Here is a 5833-nt window from a genome sequence, read left to right as displayed (position 1 = left end):
CGTGCGTGCGTGCGTGCGTGCGTGTGTGTGTGTGTGTATAATTGCCCACACATGAGATCAAAGTGTGTTGGTGCAGCAACATTTTATTATCAGCTTTTTTTAGTAAAGGAGTGTGACAAGATGCTGAAAGTCTTTGTACACTCTCCAAACTATGTTCCAGTAATTAAACGTTTAGCAGTTTTTCCTCCCATAAAACAGCCAACCTTCACCTCGAGGCTATCAGGATCTACAATAATCCTGATGGGGGGGTAATTGGAGAGGTAAGTGTAAGAATCAAAACATCAAAAATAGTTACGTTAGTCAATTTGACTCATGTGAGCTGCAGCTTTCCATGACTGCTTTAGAAGAAAAAAAAGAAAAAAAAGAAAACGCACACAGTCACACATACACACACAAAGTAACAGCTCATGCAGATGGTCCTATCCACATCTGGCGACAGCTGGAGTTGTAAGCACATCTGTTCCATCCTAGGTGGAAACAGAGAGGGTTACTGCTGCTTTAATACTGACCTTCCTTTAGATATTTTTTCACTATTTTCAACCACATGGTGGCCAAAAACCAATAGCAGGGGGGTTCTCTTCCCCCAATTCAGACAGGATGGGCTATTAAGCTCGCCCAATGGGAACAAATGTCTTCCCAAATCGTTTACACTCTCACACACACACCATACCTCCATATTTTTCCTCTTGCTTCTGCAATGTTTGTGTCCTTTGTTCTTTCACTTCTTTACTCATGCTCTGCTTTTCCTTCTCCCTCGATCTCATGTCAACATATGATCAAAGCAGCTGGTGAATCACCTTGAACGGCTTTGTTCTGCGGACAACAGACCGCTAAGATCTGTGTGTGCGGGAGACGCATCGTTTCTACAGCTGCGAGGGTTGGTGGTTATTTTGTTGACCACTTTTCTGATGACACCTTGCCTTCAAAAACCACCTTTGCATCGTAACAGATGTACCTTTATAGGGCCAGTGCAGGTGGCACAAAAGATTGGAAAACACATTTTGAAATGTTAAATTTGAAATACAGCCGCAGACACATGGCCTGTCTGTTACTCGTTTAATTTCACTCTCCCATCCTTCTTTCTGGAGATCCATGAGACCTATTTCCTTTCTCTTCCATCACCTTCTACATCTTACTTTTTACTTTCCCCATCTTGCAATCAATCTGCTGTTCATCTTATCTAATGAGCTCATTAGGGTGTCTTAAGCAATGGTGATTGATAATAATGGCTTGGAAATGTCCCATTGATTCACTTCTATATCAGGCCTGTAAGGTAAAGGCACTCTGCAATAAACTCATAGGTCAACTGAACCCTCGTTCCTGACTATCCCCTAAATCTAGTCGTTTGGTATCAACTCAAAGGCCCCTCCCCCCGTTTCAAATCATGATGAGTGAGACTGGTCTTTAGTTGACACATCTGCTTGGACTGGTGATAAACATTTACGCAAAGTTTCCGTAACAGTGTGAAAATGCATCACAGTTTAAAGGATACATCAATGACTCGTTTTTTCCTTGAACAGGTTTAAATCCTGACATATTGTACATGTTTACAGAGACTGGTGAGTGAAACCGAATGTTAAGAGTAGACATCTCATTTTTCCAGCCAACCAAAACATAGGAGACGTTATACAGTCGGTCAGTTTGCTGGAAGTATTTAATTTTTATTGCTGGGCTTCTTAACAGCCATGACTGATGGAGGCATTTGGCTTTAAGAGCTACTGTTTGGAATACAGGAAAGTTTGTGAGGCCACTGCCAATATGTCTGAGGTTATACTATAGCTTTTATGTATGCCGTTTGCGTGTTTTCATTTGTATGTTCCAAGAAGGAAATAAGGAGAGTGAAAGACGGGTAAGGGTGTTAATGATAATTTGGGAGGGGGTGTGTGACAGAATATGCACCCACATGAATAGCGCACAGTCAGCATGCGAGCTCAAATCACTTCAATAGTTTCACATCAACCGATTTAATGGCACAATCCCGGGCCAGTGAAGTTTTTATTCCAAATCCTGTCCATAATCTAATGGCCTTTGAAAGTCTGCCACTTCCCCCTGGCTGACAGGTTGTGCATTTGGATCTAATTGAATCCATTTACATCCTGCACAAATGGAAAGCACATGGAGGCCTTCCCACCTGGTTCTGATCAGCTACTGAGTTGGGAGAACCACGCTCTGCGGAGTGCGCCTGATGCCAGCAGGGGATACACCAGTGAAGTCAGAGAGAGGGGAGGAAGAGAGAACACCTTTTGATAATTCTCCTGGCTTTAATTTAATTCAGCTTGAGTTCAGTTACCTCTTCACATTTCCATTTATTCCTATCTGTCTGGCAGATTGTGGTCTTTTTCCAGTAGTGTAATATTTAACCACTAGGGGGAGTCCAACTAAACCCTCTCATGTATCACTGTGTCTGCTAATGTGGACCTGTGAGCATATGCTGTACAACAGAGAAGAGCTGAGTTAAGTTGAAAATGTTACGGATTTCATTACATTTAACAAAACCTTAATGTAGAGTGTGACATCTGGGCCACAATTATTCATTAATTAGCATTTGACATGGCAAGGCAAGGCAAGGCAAGTTTATTTATATAGCACCTTCAACACAAGGCAATTCAAGGTGCTTTACAAAAATGAAAGACATTCAGACAAAGGCATTTAAAAACAGTCATTAAAAAGAAAAGATAATAAAATAAATATTAAAAGAAAAAATACATGAATAAAAAGTACATGAATAAAAAAGTACATGAATAAAAAGTTACAGTGCAGTTTAAGATATGAATAGTTCACACAGAAGTTCCACTTTACTGATGAACACAACGGCTCAGTTTCAATTAAAAGCAGCGGCAAAAAGAAAAGTCTTCAGCCTGGATTTAAAAGTAGTAAGAGTTGCAAGACATGCCTTTACAAAGGTGTGGGAAGTTAGTTTAAAGGGTAATAAGACGCATCTGTCAGTGAATACAATTTGACAGTGAGCTGTTTTAGGTTTTCAAACCAAAGCATGGCACCTGATAACTAAAAAAGTAATTTTGTTAATATAAAAAAATTCAGTACAAACAAACAACGAGAATGAACAATAGAAATTGATAACTCTGTTGCTTATACGTTTTCATTAGCATGTTTAGCATGAAATCTAATTGTATGCACAGACAATGTGCTTATTTGAACACTACAGGTCATAAAATAAATAGTTTGACATTCAAAGAGGGGCTTGCTTTATTTCTTGCTGAGGAAGATGTTAGTTTAACAGTGACAGTAATCATGTATGTTTAATAAACAGGCTAAAGCAAGCAGCCAAGTAGCTAGCTTAGGACCAAGACTTTTAGCACCCCGTTTTATATGGATAAAACAAACTAAATAATGTGTTAGCAATGAGCTCTAAAGGGCTGGTAGGCAGATTATTTTCCCTTTTGGACAGGCCAGATGTTGCACCTTTTCTAGTCTTCTGCTGAGATAAACTAACCAGCTGCTGGCATCAGATTTATATTTACCTATGAACATGATAGGTAAACTACTCCCAACGAGGAACTCGTAGTGGCATTTCCACTATTCCTATTTTTGGTCTGGACATTATTTAATTAAAATAGGCCATGTTTTTTTGTTGTGTTTTTTTCATGGTAGTGTCATTCATTCTTGCATTTGGGTGACCACAATATTACTATACACCGGTTGGTCCTGACATATGGAAAATTGTGTTATGGAGGATTTATTTGAATGTACACACGAATAGTCCAGGCTTTAAACCTGGCCTACATTCATGTGTTTTTGCAAATATGGTTAATGGGGGCAGTGGGTAACATCATGACCTTCATCAGATCTCCCCTCGTGGTCGATTCAAGCCCCACCTCAAAACACATCTGGTTTGACCATCTCCCCCCCAGACCCCTGCCAGCCACCCCCGCCTGCACCTCATCAATCCTCTGTGTCATCATTGCCACACTTCTGGCTATTGCCAAAGTAAGCCATGACACAAAGACGTGAAAATGATGAATGGACTTTTCCGGACAGGAAGCGGCGATGGTTGAAGAGACACCCCACCCTCACTCATCTTTCCGATCCATTTTTCACTTTCTTTCCACTGTCACGTCTCTCTGTTGTCTGTCCCTCTTAAGTCAATAGGAACTAAGCGTTCATATTCCACAAATAGAACCCTCCAAAATATGTGGTTGTGTTTTTCATTTTCTTAAGAAAGTTGAGTCCTAACATTGGCTTTGAATAACCAACGTTTTGGTTTGGTTTTGGGTTTTAAGCAATGTTGTGGAACTGAAGTAACTGAAGAAACTTTGGCCGGACAAAAAGAACATTTATATAGACTAGTAATTTTCACATTTCTTACATCTGCGTCCCACTTTTTCTTCCAGTTTTGACAATTAAAAACATTGTAGGTTATCGCTGTTTACACAATTCAATATGTGACTACTTTAGTCCTCACATCTGCACACAAGAGTTACAGTAAACCTTGTGACGTCTTTATACTGTCCATTGTTGTGTCTGCCTACCCATAACATGTCCATTCACTAGTGAACAATGCTGTCCATTAACTATTATATGAGTTGCTGTGGTTTTTCTGATTGTTGATGGGAACAGAAGTCCCACTGTGTTCCTTCAGAGACATAATCAATCTTGATCGCCAAAACTATCGGTTACAATTTACGTTCTAAGCAAGGCATTGGTCCAACACAGTCCCTAAACGCTGTAGAGTTTCTCATAATGGCTCATGAATGAGATATTCGTTGTTAGCTTTCATCAGACATGGTTATTACCTTTATAAATTGTAGTAATTTTCTCTGTCATAGCCTATGTCATATGATTTTAATGTTTGTGTCAGGGTGTGTCTCGAGGCTTTAGGCGCATATTTTCCAACTGAGCTAGCTCTTAAAATCCTTATAGTCATCGCTTACATTTTGCCTTCATGAACTCTAGCTTCCAATATCAGACCAAAGAAACACTCCCTTGTTTCAATGCTCCCTCAGGGCAAAGTGGCACTGGTAGATTTTTAAGGGATTTAGGCCTCCTTTGTTTAGGGTATTGAAGCCACTCCTTCCCAAGAACCCTAAAGCAGTATAGGAGCAAGAGCGCTGCTTTAATAAAAGATCTTCATCATCTGATATAAGACACCAAAATCTTAGTTTCCTTCAAATAAATGATGAATAAAACATACAAATACAAGTTTTCTTGAGACCATTTGTTTTCATGCCTCCAAAGTAATTCTCCAAGGAGTTACACAGTTTGTCTGACATCAATTATTTCAAATAAGACAAACAGCTCGTTGGGCCCTCTTCACACAGCAGGACAGATGTGAATATTCAATAAAATACCTACTATTGCAGGTTAAACACTTCACCAAGTAGACGTTTTGGGTGCTCATATTTAATTTCAGTTACCCCGAAAGACATATAGAGACTTATTCTTGCATATTTACAGATTCTCTTTCATGTAATTTGATTAGTGGACCAGGATTTCAGCCAGCCCTCCCTAATTTACTATTACTGAGAAGAAAAACAATTAAGCTATACGTGTTAGCTATCAAGGAGACAAGGCACCCGTTCACAGGCACACCAATGGATACAACACACACACACACACACACACACACACACACACACACACACACACACACACACACACACACACACACACACACACACACACACACACACACACACACATTCACCCACACACACAGTCTAATTTAATCCTTTATGATGCGCCTGGAATTTGTAATGATTTTAATTAGGAAAGGTGCAATAGGAGTCTACTCCGAGGCAATGCTTACACTCCAGGGTGCCCGAAGCCAATTAAAAATATGTGCTGATCAAACAGCCTGCCCTCGCCATGCACG

This window comes from Notothenia coriiceps, unplaced genomic scaffold, assembly GCF_000735185.1.
Source record: "Notothenia coriiceps isolate Sejong01 unplaced genomic scaffold, NC01 NC01_scaffold00007694, whole genome shotgun sequence".
NCBI lineage: Eukaryota > Metazoa > Chordata > Actinopteri > Perciformes > Nototheniidae > Notothenia > Notothenia coriiceps.
This window is presented reverse-complemented; position numbering follows the sequence as displayed.